Source organism: Phodopus roborovskii, unplaced genomic scaffold (genome assembly GCF_943737965.1).
Source record: "Phodopus roborovskii unplaced genomic scaffold, PHOROB, whole genome shotgun sequence".
Classification (NCBI taxonomy): domain Eukaryota; kingdom Metazoa; phylum Chordata; class Mammalia; order Rodentia; family Cricetidae; genus Phodopus; species Phodopus roborovskii.
Window position 1 is genome coordinate 28,089,513 of NW_026126409.1, and position 17,433 is coordinate 28,106,945.

The 17,433-nt window shown below is 42.7% G+C and overlaps 2 protein-coding genes across 4 annotated transcripts in view; one reads left to right on the plus strand and one right to left on the minus strand.

Moving 5' to 3' along the window:
- Window positions 1–17,433, plus strand: part of Saraf (store-operated calcium entry associated regulatory factor) — a 735,200-nt gene that overhangs the window by 463,615 nt on the left and 254,152 nt on the right. The window lies entirely within an intron of this gene.
- Rbpms (RNA binding protein, mRNA processing factor) overlaps window positions 1–17,433 on the minus strand; it is a 146,614-nt gene that overhangs the window by 83,114 nt on the left and 46,067 nt on the right. The window lies entirely within an intron of this gene.

Here is a 17,433-nt window from a genome sequence, read left to right on the forward strand (position 1 = left end):
TGGGGGTGAGATGGGGGTAGGAAGTGCAGGGCCGCAGAGTGTATTTTACAGGCAGGGTGGGCCAGACCACACAAGGAACCTAGGGTCACACCATAGGACACACATTTCAAGCCTCCTGGCTTACCCCAATCTGGAATAAGCATTGACTAGCTCCCAGTTCTCATTTCCTCCACTCAGACTGATATAACACCACTGCATGCCTCATTAAGACATTGTGTACAATCATTAACCATCCATAAATGACAGAGAGGGAGAAGATACGCTAGATTTCTAACACTTTCCATGGTTGTTATGTACAGAACCAAAAATCAATATGGTCTTTTTATTGGTCCGGCACAGTATGAGGTCAGGCCATTTGTTTGCATGTTCACACGTGCTGTAGTTACATAGCAATCTCAGAATCCTGACTGGTTTCTTTAAGTTTGTTTTAAATATCTATGTTGTGTGTCTTGAAAATGTAGGATTTGTGTATGCACACAGACATGTAAAATCATCACAACTGAGACAATCCATCACCTTTATGGTTTCCTCATGCCTCCCCCTACCCTTTTAGAAACAGTATCTCCATACACAGACCAGGTAGAACTTGAACTCACAATCTTTCATCCTCAGCTTCCCTAGTACTGACCAGCATTACTGGTGTGTGCCACCATCCCTGACATCATATACTCCTCTAATCCTTCCAGCCCTGTCCCACCAACCCTGCTAGGATTGCTGATCAGCATGTATTAATGTGTATCCCAAAGTCGAAACAGAACCACAGAATAGAAATTTGTCTCAATTCACTCATATTAACACAAAGTTAATTTTATGCATATTGTTAAAGTCTATCAATTTTTACTGAGTAGTATTCTGTTATATGGATGGACCAATCCAAGAACTTGTTGATACGAATAGCAAGCTATGGTTTGACTTAAAACAAAATCAATCTCTCCTCCACCCCTTGTTTTGGCTTGCAAATATTCTCTGGGCTCTTTAAACAATGTGTGTTTTGCTGTTGCTGGATGGAGTAGTCTAGAACTGGGTCAAGTTTGTTGACCAAACTTCTTATATGTTTCTCATTTCTTCTTTCATCTTTGCCACAAAGAAAGTTCCCGAGGAAAAGATTAGAAAAGGTTAAATTACTGACAAACACATGAAGAACTCTACTATTCACTATGCCCACCTGCCTTCTCACCGGGCAGAAACTGAACAGCAATTTGGGCCATTCTGACCAGGATAACCTGGGACATGGAATTAATCCATCGCATCCCTAACTCATGCTGAGTATCAACTGGGTTGAAGATTTGGACGGGAAAAGTATGATTTACAGACCATTTTTTTTTACAGTTACATCATTTTCCCAGCAGGCCATTGTGCTGTGGTATCTATTGGTCATATTTGAGGACTCACCCAGGCAAATAACTAACATTTCTACTACTGTTCTAAAGAAAGAGGTTTATAGACTTGCTAGGCAATTTGCCAACAGAACTCACTAGATACCAGGGGATTAGGAACAAAAGGCAACTTAATATAGTTCAGGGTTATCTGTAACATAATAGATTATACCACCAATAAAAAAAATAAGTGTGAAAATGGAGTGACAAAGTGGCTCTGAGAGGAAAGGCACTTGCCACCATGCCTAGCCACCAAGTGTGTTCTGGAAGAACCACTCCCACATGTCCTCTGTCACATCATATGATCACACATATGTAAGTGAAATAGAAAAAAAGTGAAGTATGTGCAAGGAAAAATAATTAGACAGGGAAACCATCTTTTAGAATATAGATGCCAGTGTCTATAAAATCAGCTGAGATTTACAACAGCTTTTGTCTTTTTCTCATTCTATGATAACAGTCCATTAGCACGTTGTTATATATGAAGGTGTTTGCAGTTTTTAAGACATGGTTTCATGTAGTCCAGGCTGGCTTTAATTTGCTATGCAGCCAAGGATGACCCTGAATGATCCCGGTGCATCCACCCCTAAAGTGCTGGGATTACGGACAAATCCTATAGTATGCCTGGATAAAACACTTCAGGTTTTTGTTAAGCTGAGATTTGCCTTGATGTATTACCTGGATTGTCTTAAGAAATTAGAAAAGGTCAATATTTGTATTAACACAAATTTCATGTTTATGGAGGAAGCCTTAGGTAAGTATTCTAGACTGAGATGTGAAAGATCTTTGTTTTAATGTTCAGTAAGAAATTGCTATATATAGGAGAGGGGAAAAAAATCCAACTCTTGGTGTAACGAGTATGGTTTTTCCGCCTGCTGTCCGGTCTTGTCCTGCTACCACGCCACCAGCCCCAAATAACACACAGAGACTCTGTATTTGATACAATACTGTTGGCCCGGTTACTTGTTACTTATCGGCTAGCTCTGCCTTTAATTATTAACCCATTTCTATGTATCTTCACATGGCCTTCTCTTACCGGGGAGGCGGCTGGCGTCCAGCTCTCTCCAGACTCTCCATCTTGGCTCCTCCTTACTACTTCCTATTTCCTCCTTGTCTCCTAGTCCCTCCTATCTTCCTTTCCTATTGGCCAACAGTGCTTTATTATTAACCAGTATGAGAAACATATACAGAATGACCTCACCCATCATCTCTTCTTTTTTGTCTAAATAAAAAGAAGGGTTTTAACCTTAACATAGCAAAATATATTATACAATAGTTATCGAGTAAGAATCACAGTTAACAATATTTAGTCCATTAACATTTAGTAAGATTTGAAGAAAATATTTCATCATCTATTTTATCTTTGTGTGTCTAAAGTCTAAGTAACTTATTTTTAATCCTAACTAATGAGAACTATAACCATAACTATCTGTCTTCAACACCTTTAAAGACCACAGAAGGATAATATATAAGCTCTAGAAATGACAGAGACAACTCACTGCCTGGTCACCCGAAGTTCTTTTGTAATCTTCCATCTTCAGCCCATAGGCCATAGTGTGTTTAGTAGACTCTTCAACAACGCAGGAAATTTTAAACTGTCTTTTTGTATTGGCAGTTTGACAGTCACTTTTCTCTGTGTCCTACATACTGTCTCGCAGACTCTTCCATGAAGCAGAAACTCTGTAGCAATGTCCATCTTGAATCAGCAGTCACTTTTCTGTGAGTCCTGCATGTCCAGTTTATACAGCACAAAGTCAAACATTCCAGACAAGAGCAGTATCTTGTCCAAATGGCTAGTCTTGCCGTATTGGAAGTAAACTCCATAATGAGTTTCTTAAATGTCCATCTTCCTTTTTGACGCAGGTGGTGTTACCAGGAGCATTTATGTCTCATTGTCAAGTAAAACCCTAAATCATTTTAAATGCCATATTCTGTAGGTCTTTGAAAGGTTTGAAGAATGCCTATTCATCTCAAATACATCTCTGTATATCTAGAAAACTTAACTAACTTAACTATAATATCTGACTATCATAGGTACTTATCTATAATCTGTACTACATTATACATTACATTTCTAAATAAGCTATACAAACAAGAGGAGAAATATACATATGACAAAATTGACCTTAAATTGTATCAATAAATGAAAATCCATTCCAAAACAAACTATGCATATCTATTAACCACGTTGGGCGCCATTTGTAACGAGTATGGTTTTTCCGCCTGCTGTCCGGTCTTGTCCTGCTACCACGCCACCAGCCCCAAATAACACACAGAGACTCTGTATTTGATACAATACTGTTGGCCTGGTTACTTGTTACTTATCGGCTAGCTCTGCCTTTAATTATTAACCCATTTCTATGTATCTTCACATGGCCTTCTCTTACCGGGGAGGCGGCTGGCGTCCAGCTCTCTCCAGACTCTCCATCTTGGCTCCTCCTTACTACTTCCTATTTCCTCCTTGTCTCCTAGTCCCTCCTATCTTCCTTTCCTATTGGCCAACAGTGCTTTATTATTAACCAGTATGAGAAACATATACAGAATGACCTCACCCATCATCTTGGTATGCCCAATTTTGCAATTTGTCTCTAAACACAAAGGCTCAAAACCAACTCTTGTTCAAATTGAAGGCAACTAAAAGGTTGGCATTTCCTGTCAACAGAGACAAGAAAGGGCACTTTCTGGAGTCTAGGAAAGCCAACCCCATCTCCGAAGCCTACCACATGACCCCAGTGTCTCCCATATTTCCTTCTGTGACAGTGCAGAGGAAGGAACTGCTGAGGGGAAATAATTCTTGAAATACTTACATTACCCATTGGCACTCAACTAAAGGTTACTACATTCGAGAGTATGATGGGTTTACAACCCTTTGAGTCACTCCAGATTTGGTAAACTTAATCAGTCTCGTTAAAAGAAGGTGGGGTGGGGGCTGCACAAAAAAGAAAATCCAGATAATTAACAAACAACTTTCTAAATCTCAGTCCTGCTTCTCTGTGGCAACCAGGGAAAGAGTCACAGGATCTGAGACCTCATCCCCAACTCTCACCGACACTCTCTTTCTGGGTCAGCACATAGCAATGCACTGAATGTGCGGTGTCTTTCATAAGTGTGTGGCAGTCACAAAGATTTCCTCATCTGCAGGGAGCTTGCTGTCATAAACTAACTGTCACCTATGGCAACAGGAAGCTTAGCCCGGTCACATGGTAACGCAAGCAGAAACCAAAGAGTGAGATAAAAGTCTAATACCCCAAGAAACCCCTGTCACCCTGAAAATAATGCTGCCACATGGACTTAAGGTAGACAGCCCTTTATGTCCCACACTGTCTGTGGGCACAGATGTGCTGGGCAGTATGCCTTCAACACACACGTGTTCCCTTCATGGGGCAGGAAAAGACAGCTCTCAGTCAAGGACAAAGAGGAGTCAAAGAGAATGAAGCTGCTGACAGCTACATCCCAAAGCATCCCATGGGTCCTGTGGGTGGGACTACATCATTTTGTCCCAATAGGCCTGGAAGACTGAATAAACCACTGTGTAGGGGGACAGACGAGCATCTGTAGCTTAGCCAGGATCTAGCAACACTGAAGAGGCCACAGCTGAACTTCAGGTTCATGACTTATTAACAAGGGAGGGGAAACTCGGAGGGGTGGGCAGGCTTATGGTAGTGTACATTTGTAACCAGTAGTCACTCCTGATGAACATCTGCCCAAGACTCTGTGTATGTTTTGTGTTTGATGGCTTCAAGGACCATCTCCAAATGTTCTAAATGGAGTTTAAATCACACTACAGGAAAAGGCCACTTTCTCCTTTCTATGGGTCTGCTTATCTAGCCGTCTATAAATTTTTAGTTGTCTCCAAGTTTAACCTTTCTTTCTTTCATTTTTGACAAGGTCATACTAGATAGTACAGGCTGGCCTCACATTCATAACCCTCTGACCTCAGCCTCCCAAACTGACATTATCAACACACAGGATTCCATGTGCCAGATGTGTGCACATATGCTCACTAAGTGTGTGGACATATGAGGTCAGAGAATGGTCATAATTACCAAGTGAGCAAGTAGCCCAGAACTGTTATGTAGTCCACGAATAGTACTTTTATCACTTTTATGTCACAACATGCTCAAAGATGGGCAAGATACCAAGTCACCCCCATATCAACAGCAGGAAGGTGGGATAGAAAGAACTTTCCTCCACCATACATGGCTGGTATATGAGTGTGTGTGTGTGGGGGGGGTGCCTAATGCCTCGAATTCCCTCAAAAAAAAAAAAAAAAAAAAAAAAAAAAAAACATGGAATAGCTAACTACACATCCACTTCTGTTTTTGGATCTTGTCACCCCCAATTTTTCTGTTCATCCTTGATCCACAGGGTCAGGCTTTACCTAGCCTCCCCCCCCCAAAAAAAAAACAACAAAACAGCCACGTTTGTGTAACATGACTCACTTTTCAACTCTGACCACAAGTTTCTTTTTGATTTCTTTTGCTAGGCTGGCCTGGAACTACGTAGCCGAGGGCAACCTTGAACTCTCGCTCGCTGTTCCTGCCTCCACCATCCAGGTGCTGCCATTACAGGCGTGTATGCCATTACAGGTATGTACTGGGGAAGTCAGTGTTTCCTAGCATCTACAACTAAGACGAAGGCAAACCAATCAGAAAAGGTCACTGGTGACTTAAGCATGGTCTCTGCCAGTACCGTGTTCTTTAAGACTGGTCCTCCTCAGATCACTCCACACCAACCTGGTAAGTGCTAGGTCAGTCAGGGCTACAGAGGGCAGTGTGGGGGTGGGTGGAAGGAACAACTTCAGCTCATCTAAGCACTATCAAGTCTATGGGCACTGAGTGGGGAGGGACACTCACTCTCATAATGGTTAGAGTATTCTCAGTTATCTAATACCAAACAGTCAGCCCTGAAAACATACATTCAATCAACATCATACAGACTGACCAGAGAGGAGGGAGGGAGGGAAAGAGAAAGAGGGAGGGAAAGAGAGAGGGGGAAAGAGGGAAAGAGAGATAGAGAGGAGGAGGGAGAGAGGGAGGAAGAGAGAGAGGAGGGAAGGAAGGAGGGACAGAGAGAGAGAGAGAGAGAGAGAGAGAGAGAGAGAGAGAGAGAGAGAGAGGCCATTGCCAAAGAAGGCTTTGTTTTGGCTTGCTATTCATGTGATGCCACCATGAAAATTGATTACTCACAAGTATTAAAATGGTCTCCTAGGCATTTGATTCTCATTACAGCCAAGTAGAAAGTGACCACCAGTCTTTGTCAAGCTCCAGTTTCTTCTTTTATTAAAAGATTTAAAAAAAAAAAAAAAAAAAAAAAAAAAAGATGTGTTTCATGTGTGTGAATACTTTGCCTACATGTATGTATGAACACTATGCATATGTCTGGTGCCTACAGAGATCAGAAGAAAGTTCCAGATAACGCTGGGACTGGATTATAGGTCACTGTGGGACAAGAGTGTGGGTGCTGGGAACCAATCCCAGGCTCTCCGTAAGAGCAACAGGTGCTCTGAACCTCTGATACATCTCTCTAGCTCCAACTCCAGTTTCTTAATGTCACCCGCTTCAGGATGGAGCCGGTAGCCTGACAATGTCCTAACACCAGACTTAAACACTTCTTTCCCATCCCCTGGGAAAGTATTTTCAGGACAGCTACTAAAGGAACAAGGATCAAGTAACCACAGGGTGAAAAGGCCACTGTATTGTTGTTATGATGCATTTCCTGGTATATCTAAATGACGTGGGGAAACCCAAACATTGTTCCCTAATTTCAAAAGATCTCTTAGTGTTTGTCCTAAGTGACACCAAGTGGGGTCCACCCAATCCATACAACAACACATGTATGCCCTGGCATTATGCTGAGGTGCCCAGAAAGTTCTAAAAGGCTAAGGGCAAGAAGGGAGCAACGTGAAAGAAGGAATATTCATACAAGTTGAGGCCTGAGCACTGCAGAAACATGCACAGGGAATGGAGTCAAGTCAGCAACGGGGAGATCAAGTCCCGTGTGCAGTGTTGACCTTTCTTATCACATGGCTCATTATCTTTAATTGCTAAGTCCCCCCATGGCCATCTAAAGGAAAAAAAGTGTTCACACTCGTGAGCACTATATCCTCATTACAAATGAAGTTGTAGTGCTACAGGAAATAAGGAATTGGGGGGTTATTAGTGTAAATAGGAGGTGTGTGTGTACACGTATACACATATAACACATTTTAGGAACTCCATCAATGAAGTTAGCATGGGTCCTGTTGCTAGCTTGCTTTGGCTTCATGTAGTTCTTTTAACCAATTTTCCAGTGCTCTGCTGCTGCATCCCACTGGCCCACAGAACATTACTCTTCATTCTAATACCCCTTACACCATTAAATCATTGTTTTAGAACACCCACATTAAAGTAGCAGGCTGTAACTAGTGCTTTGCCTTATAATTCCCTAGAGGATACAAAACAATGTCGAAAGAATAGCACAAAGCAGACTTTCTCATGGATGGACAGTGTGAAAGATAAGCAAAAAATAAGAAGACTCCATGCTGACTCCCAAGTCTCCCTTCCTTTCTTCCGCACAGAGACTGGGTAACTTTTTCTTCACAGGGCAAATTTAAGGAAAACAGTCATTCTACAAACCCCAAACTATACAGAAAAGGCAAACCCAGACAGAACACAGAGATGTTTATGGCTACTTAAAGGACCTTAATGGAATATGCCCCCAACACTGCCCAGAGCATTTAGTGTTTTGACAGGTACTTCACTCCGGCACCAACGGGGTTTGCAAGGCGTCCCCAGTAACTATGCATAGTGCTTCAGCATCTTCGCACTAGGAGATGCAAGAATTGCAAGTGTGGAAAACTGTAGAAAAGGGTTACCGTGGTAGTTACCCAACACCCAGCTGAAGTCCTTCAGTGCCAGCTCAGTTCACCCTCGGAGTGCAAGTTATTCCCACAAGAGAGTGTCAGGTTATCTGTACAATAAACTAAATGAGCCAAGGCAAGCCTTAGTTCAAGAACTGGGAAGGAGTCAGAAAACAAAGGAAAGGTCTTGCTTGGGAAGTCGCTGAAGTTGGCAGGTGGTTGCCTCAGATGTGGGAAACCCTGGGTTTGATGCCCAGCGTCACATAAACCAAGTGTGGGTGGTGCACTTGGGAGATGTTGGCTGGTGCAGCATGGATTCAAAGTCATCCTTAATTATGTAGAGAGGCCTGTCTAGGCTATGAGACCATGTTCTCTTCCCAGCCCCCCTCCCCAGGTACATAACCACCACAAGCTACCACACAAACCTAAGAACATCCAGAGGGCTGGGGACAGCTTGGAGACCTGAGTTTGATCCACAAACCCACGTAAAATAAGAGCTGGGGAAATATAGAGAGGAGCGCTTACAATCCCAGCACTGACCGGGTAGATCTCAAGGCTCACTGGCTACTAAGCCTAGACAAATAAAGGGGCCCTGGGCTAGTGAAACACACACACAAATATCCTAATAGAAATGGGAGAATACAGGAAGCAAGCAAGCAAGCAAAGAAGGAGCGAGCAATTACTTTTTACATGGATTTTAGAAGTGTGTTGTATAAATTTTAAAAGTCACATGAGGGCAATGTGCTTGTCTGCTGTAGGTTCACCTCTCCATTCCAAAAGGTTTCCCATCTTAAGTCATGCTTACAATTATTTGATACTCCTCTTTTCAAGATGTAATTTTTATTTTATTTTATTTTATTTTGAGATAGAATCACATCTCACTGTGCAACCCCCAGCTAGCCTTGAACTCAGAGAGAGCTGCCTGCCTCTGCCTCCAAGTCCGGGGCGCAGCAGTTAAGGCACACACCACCATGCCTGGAAGGATATGCGTCATAATTCTTTTGTTCATAATTCTGAACATTCTTTACTTGTTTTATAACTACTTTAAGCTCCTCCGCTGACTGTATCATCTCATATACAAGAAATTATGACAAGAGAAATGCTGGCAGAAGTAGAAACACCTACATATATTGCTGGTGGCCATAATCAGTCCAGAAAAGTTTGAAGGTTTCTTGTTAAACATGCAATTACCATGCAACCTAGCAGTTAACTGCCAGTGGTGATTCACGTCTTTTATTCTTTTCTTCCTTCCCCCCACCTCTGAGATAGGGCTTCTCTGTGTGGCTGTCCTTGAACTCAGGGTTCCAACTGTTCATGTGCTGGGACATCCTGCCCAGTGTGGGGATGCATTTCTAACAAAGAGTATGGCAGCCAGACAAAAAGGTCGGTGTGGATTTCAGTCTGTTCTGCTCCTTTACCATGTGCTCTAGGGTAGAAGATGAGCTGTCAAAATTAGATGACACTCAACAGTTGCTATAAAGAGGCTTTGGGGATAATGATGGTGCCTTTGGCAAAAAGTTAGATCCCAAGGCTAGTAATCCTGAGTGGCCACACTGCTCCTAAACTGCTGGCTGTCAGCAGCTGTCACATGTCTTAAGCTGCTAAGTTTCGGGGTAACTTTTTCAGTTGCTACAAGAGTCAAATGAATTAATTTGTGTGAAGTAAAGAATATACTTATAAAGACTAGGAACAACAACAGGACTTCAGAGTGAGGTGATCTGTGAAAAGGATCAATACTCTATTGAAAGTCTTGCATATCAAGAGGCTCAAATCATCATTCTCTAGAAAAACGACCATGAAACCTCCCAGGGCATCATGGGTACACATATCCAAAAGGCCACCAAGTATGAAAGATGTCACTTTAAAGAAGCTATGCATGCTGTTTCAGGGTATACATAATGGAGTTGGTAGGTGTGCCCAGGCCAAAGAGTAGGGCTGGACACAGGATCGGGGGCCCAAAAACAGCTGCATTTTTGTTGTGCATGCTTGAAATTGCAGAGAGCAAGGCTGAACTTAGAGGTTTAGACACAGATTCTCTGGTCACTGAACATCCAGGTGAACAAATCACTTAAGTTCACTGTCCAACTAGATAGAGTTCATGGCCAGATTAACCGGACATGAGCCCTGCTTTTTCCCTCCTGCTCAACCCCCTGAGTTGATTGAATCTCACTGAGAAGGAATAAACTGCTCCTATGCCAGAGGAAGAGGCTGCTTAGAAAGAAAGATGTCCCAGAAGAGCGTGAAGACACAAAAACTTACAGCAAGGGGATAAATTCTACACAAGATAAATGCAAATAGAAGTTTAAAAAAATACAAATAACACAGTTCCCAGAAACCAAGTTAGTATTTTCCACATTGTTTTTGCCAATATTTATCCATTCTATGTATGTGTGCACGTGCACGAGCGCATGCAAACACACACATACACACACTTCTGCAGGAATTGATTCTCTCCTTCTATATATGGGTTCCAGGGAGAAATGCAGGTTGTCAGGCTTGGCACAAACACCCTTATCCACTAAGCCATCCTGCTGGTAAAGTTTAAACAACCTAGGCAGTTTCTAAAGCTGTTCTTTCCAACCGGGAAAGAATTTTCAAAACTGTCTGAACCTAGGGGCATGTGAAAGATCCTTTTAGAGTGGACATGACCTGGCCTGTTAGTGACCTCTGGAATCCAGTGTGCCAGCTAGGCCCTGGCTGGAACACGGATGAAGATATGTGTGGGCAAAACAGCTCTCCTGTGCCAGAGAGAGTGCATTCTAATATGACCAAATAAAGACACAACCAACAATATCCCACGTGGGCAGTTCTGTCGTGCCAAGCTTTTCAATCACTCTCCCAAATGGCCACATCGAAGCTGTTACAATTTATTTGGAGCTAGTGGAAGACTTTCTAAATCATCTAAATATAATAAAGGACATCATCAGAAAGTTGACACAGCATGTACAGGCCCAGAACAAAATTAGGCTTGCTATTTAAAAGGAAAAAAAAACATCTTTTCAGTGTGGTCACTACTACACTACAATACTTTATCCCCATGACTGGCATTGGGTCAAAGGTACCCAGAGAAATAAAGATGGATCTGAACTCTGCACCTCTCCTCTTCAGCACTGTCCAAGTCAAGAAGTGTCTGGGCAAACAGTCTATAACCCTCTAGTGATCTTTTACTGATACAACTGTCTCTTTTCTTTCTTTCTTTTCTTTTCTTTTTTTTTTTTTTTTTTTTTTTGGTCCAAATAAATCTGTGCTGTGGGATGTATCACTCACTACTGATTTTCAATTCTATGTGTGATGCCATCTTACATGAAAAAAGGGTAGAAATGTTTAAAAACAAAACAATGAAGACCAGCCAGAGGTAGTTACTCTGGCTTACACCTGTAATTCTTGTTGTCCCAGAGGCTGAGGCACAGAAGGGATAGCAAGTCTGAGATCAGTGTGGTCAGTTTATCAAGACTCTGTCACAGAATAAAACTCAAAAAGGACTGCGGATGTAGTTTAGTGGGATCTTATTTTAGTGCGGGAGCTAGGGAGATGATACATCAAATAATTATAAAAGACGTACATCTGGCCTTGGGAACCAATTCTTTAAAACACACAGAAGTTACGTTGCTTTTCTAAACTCATTGTAAGCACCACGGACATGAACAACAGGCGACAATCCCTTCCTGTAGCTGCTTGTCTTCGAATGCCCCACACGCCAAGCCTTCCTTGCCTGGGCTTCGCTACCCCGGGCCTCCTTCATGGTATAATGCCAGCCTTCCAAAAGTGGCTTCTTCCACTTCTAGAAGCCCAGGTTACACTCTGCTTCTCCAGGGGAAGAAGCTGCTCTGCAAGTGACTCCAACCCTCTCTTCTGCACTGTGTAAGTGATGGCTGGTTCTCAAAGCTCCACCCTGGCTGCAGTTACATATTTGAGAGCAGGCACTGCATCTTACTCACCTGCCCTTTTAATTCTGAATTGAAGGATCTGCTTTAGGGCTCCAAGTTTGTGTGTGCACATGATGCTGATGGATGCACCTTATTTGGAGAAAGCATTAACTGATTGCTACTTCAATCACTTCACAAAAATCATCAGGACCAGGCAAGGGTCTTTCCAAGTAACCCTGGCTGTTCTTGACATCACTATGTAGACCAAGTTGGCCTCAAACTCATGGTGAGCCTCTGGCCTCTGCCTCCTGAGCCAGAGAATAAAGGGTATGTGCCACTATACCCAGCTGTATATAAATTTCAACAACCTGAAAATCTCAAACCACATAGTACCTAATTTAATCATGTTTACATGTGTGGGAATAACAGATTCAATGACATGTTAGACAGCCATATCTGTATCTGATATTCATCTTTCTGGGTCATGTCAAGATATAAGGGTCACTTTCATTCATGATTATTGACCAACACAACTTGAGTCTTTCCAAGAGGCAGCTTACCTCTTATTGAATTCATAAGAACAGTGTTATAATTTGAATTTGCACTACTCCAAAATAAGTAATGTGTTAAAGGCTGAACACCAATATCATGATCAGAGTTGGGCTTTGAGGAAGGGGCTGAATGGTGTCTGTGACATTCAATTTGAGGACAACTGGGAAGTGAAGAAACAAGGGGAAGGGGGCATGTCCTTCAAGGGTATGTTGTCTTTGACCTCGTCCTGGCTGCCATGGGAACATCTAAGCTCTATCATGGGCTTCCTAACTTAATGCTCTGCTTTACTTTGAGCTCAAACACAGTCCAGACCCTCTAAAACCACGAGCTGAGATAAATCCTTCATCCTCTTAATTGTTTTTTTGGGTACTTTATCAGCGATGGAAAACTGACTGATACAAACAGCACATAAGCTATTTGATTACAAGAAAATAATAGTTAAGCTCTGTGACTAAACCACATCTGAGAATTAATGTGAAGAAAAGGACTGTGGGGTAAGAGATAAAGAATCACAGCTGGACAAAAAAAGCACAGTGTAATCTCAGCACTTGTTGGTGAAAGCAGATGAGCTACAAGAGCTACAAGTAGGGAGGTGGAAAGTGGGGGAGATAGACTATTTGGTTATATATAACCCCTCCCTGTATGATCCTATCCAAGCACAATATCCATGCATCCTCATGTATCCCATATTTCATCATTTTCCTATCTTAGAGCTCATCTTCCATACCACATTAATATATGGTACACTTATAACTTTTCAAGGAAGCACGTACGAAATGATATATTAACGCACATTTTTAGAGTCTTAGAAGAATAGTGCTGTGGGGAGCCACAAAACCAGAGTCAGTAAGGAGAGAATAAGATTCTCAAGTATATGGGCAAAGCCACGTCGTAGACTGTTGCCCCAGACCCATGGGAAACTGGCTCATTTGTGTAAGCACTGCCAAATCTTGGTCAATGGTGTTGAGTTTTCAAAATCCACATAAAACCGTCCATTTATACCTACCCCACTTGGAGGAGGCTGTGGCCCTGCAGCTTCGTGCTGCTTGGTCACTGGGCTTGCTGGAACGGTGAACTTGGAGCCAAGGGTGAATCCCACACAGGGAGAGACTTGGGTCTTTCTTATGAGAACAGTTTTATGAGGTACTTCTGACTTAGTGAGGAAACCACTCTATCCGTGCCTATCTAGTGAAATCATGAACTTTTGTATTATTTTCATTTACTCTTTAGTGAATATGATGAATAAAAGAAAATATTCTTCTGGGAAAACTCCCCTAAATTTCTGAGAAGCTAAAAGTCTGTGTGGGGAGCTGGTTTACTGTTTTTGTTTTATTCATTACTAAATATACTGTAATAAGAGAATAATTCTTCTCAGACACTTCCTAAATTTCTAAGAGACTAAACTTTTATTGTTTTTTTTTTTTTTAATTTTGCTTCAGAAGGAATATTTGAGAAGCAGATTTGCTAACCAACAGGCAATTGTTAACTAATGACAACCTGAATAAGCAATTTACTGGAACTTGAGCAGGATTTGTATTGTACAGAATTTTGTCAACTCTGACTGGGTAATACCTAATGGGGCTTGGGCAAGAATCTTCACAAGTAGTCTCAAATATTAACGTACATGAGCTATTGAAAATAAAGAACCCTGGGGTTGGAGAGATGGTTCAGTGGTTAAGAGCACTGATTGTTCTTACAGAGGACCCAGGTTCAATTCCCACCACCCACATGGTGGCTCACAACTGTCTGCAACTACCGTTCCAGGGGACCCAACCCCCTTCCACAGGCAAAACACCAACCAATGCACATACAAAGACATAAATAACTTAAATTTTAAAGAAGGGAAAGGAAGAGTCTCAGTCTCCTCTCCTACATGTCCAGGTAAAGCAAGACCAGGTGCTAGGAATCACTGTGTAAATAAGGTGTAGTGACACCAACACTGCCAATCTACAGAACACACACTTAAGAGTGAGAATGACATGGTTGGGGAACTGGAGAGAGGCCTGCATGGGGAAAGGACCCCAGTAAGATTCCCCCAGATTCCACATGGTGGAAGGACAGACTCCTGCACGCTGCCTTCTGACCCCCACTTCTGGCACACAAGTCCACATGCAAAGCAGATCAATGTAAAACTTCTAAGCCTGGGAGAAGCTCCATCCTCTGGAAGCCCAGGTCTGTCAGGAGACACACAGGGATCCCTGGGGTCTGCTAGCCACCAGGCCTAGCTTCATAGCTGTTGAAAGACCCTATCTCAGGAGAGTGAGCAGTGATCCAACAGGACACCATACACCATCTCTCATGCACTGTACACACACACACACAGAGGAATTTGTTTTTCTTCCCTAGGAATTTATAGGAACAGGGAAAGCATTGGTACCTGTCGCTGTTCACAATCTGCTCTTTAAGGACTGGAGACAGACATTTTAGGAAGGAAGATTCTGGGGAAGTTGCTGAAGTTTCGAGTAGTAAACAGTAATGGCTAAATTCGAAAAGGTTATTTTTAGACAGACATTACACACACATATTTCATAAAGTACAAAATATCAAGGGTCACCTTCCCACACAATCTCTGACATATAACATGATTTTTATAGTAAAGATGGCTGCCCTGTGTAAGCCCTTCAACAGTCAAACACAAGTAACTAGGTAGAGGGTTAGAAACAGAGGCAGAAGGATCAGTAATAGTCTTCCTACCTAGGCTTCCTTATAGAGGCATAAGACATGAGAGGGCTGTCTGTCTCTTTAACAGTTTTTGTTGCTGTATGTGGAGACGGAATTTCACTACACAGTTCTGCCTTGGCCACCCGGTGCTGGGATCAAAGGTATGGGCCACCACACCCTGTAGGGAGTTGAGGGAGACCTGAACAGGACTGCCATGACCATGTGTATCTTGTCTAGATAAAATGCCAGAGAAAAATACTTAACCACCACCTAGTGGTTCTCCAATGCTCCTCCCCATTTCAGGTAGCATAGTTAGTTACAAGTTGAATGTTTTCTCTGTAAGTGATACCACCTGGTACAGCCCTCTCTGTGCAAACATGACGTGTTCTTGTTCTTTCCTCCCAGTTCTCCAGTTTGGATTCTATGGACACTGCTTTCTGGCCACTTCTGATGGCTCTAAGGGACACCCACATTATCTTTGTGATCACCAAGAACTAATGATGTCAAGGGCACAGGTCACTGCCTGACTTGGTGCCATCCCGCCCGCCTCCACTGGGCGCTCTCTCTCTCTCTCTCTCTCTCTCTGGTAGGAATGCAGCCTTGTTGAGGCCATCCCACAGGAGAAAGATGGGGATGTGGAGAGAAAACACTTAACAGGGAGATGCATGTATGTTCCAGTACTAATGCCTTTGACCTCTACTTCATTGAAAACTGCCATTTGCCAATCTTACTGAGGACGTTGGTTGTAATACTGGGATGAACATACAAATAGAAAAGAAACACAAAACCATCCCTTAAGTAGTTATAGCCAGACTAAGGTCAGTTCTTAGAATAATGTTCTCACTGACTCCTCCAGTCCTGAGAAGATGGGATGGACTTGAACAATTATTAATTTGATTTTCAAAAGCAAATGGGCTAAATGCCTCCTTGCATAAACCCTGCCTCCCAGGCCTGTGCAAATGTCTCCAACCTCTTACTTGCCCTCATTCCTCACAGTGTATCCATCACCAGTAGACAGTTTCCTGCTGGGAAACATCAGTAACATGGCACTTTTCCCTGAGAAAGACACTAGACCCATTCACACTTCCAGAGCCTGAAATAATGTGAGGTATTTCCAAAGAGAAAACTGTCTGAAAGGGGGGAAGATAATGATCTGTATCTATCAAAATCTCAACTTCGTTTCTGTGCAAAACATTCTAGCTTTGCTTGACAGACAACCTTCACATGACCTATATCGAAAAACACCCAATCCACAATGAAAGACAGCTTGGCCCTGGCTAATCAGCCACAGCCCTTGAGAACAGACCCTATGTCAGCAGTGGAAGAATTCCTGACACGCATCGTTCTATACATGAGGTGCACTATAAAAAAGGAGCAGGCAATGGCAGAGCCTAACCCAGAGATTTGAGCTTGTGGGAAAATAAAAACAATCTTTCCAGCTAAGGGCACAGAAATGGCAGGTGGACTGCAAAGACCCAGGTCTCAACTGTGAAAAGCCTCTGCTACAAGCCAACTTATGGGAGGAAGAGAAGAGAGCAGGAAAGCAAACAACCAAACTGGATGGTGCATCTACCCCATGTAGGTGGCGCACACTTGCAATCCCAGCAATGGGGAAGCTGATGCAAGGGACCATCATGAATATGGGACCAGCCTGGGCCAGATAGCCAAGGCTAGAGTGGGGCTCAGGCTCCAAAACCAAACAGGCTATACTAGATGGCTCAGTCCTCAAAAAGCACCTGTTGCTCTTACAGAGGAGCTGGATTTGGTTCCCAGGGCCCATGTAGTCTCCAGTTCCAGGGGATCTGATGCCCTATTTTGACCACCATGGGCACCAGGCACACGTATTTTGCATATATGTACATGCAGACAAAACATTCATACATATAAATCATTTTTTTAAAAAAAGGAAACACAGCAAGGAGGGGCTGGGGAGAATATTCTGTTCTGTTGTGGCATCTAGGATCTGTTTGAAAAGCCCTGTTTATTTTCAAATGTAAATAATTATTCTACCCCTGGACTTGTAAGACAATCTGTGTGTTTTCATTTAATGTATGTGAGTGTTTTGCCTGCACCACATGCATGCGGAAGCCAGAGGTTGTTAGACACCCTGGAATTGGGAGTTACAGACAGCTGGGAG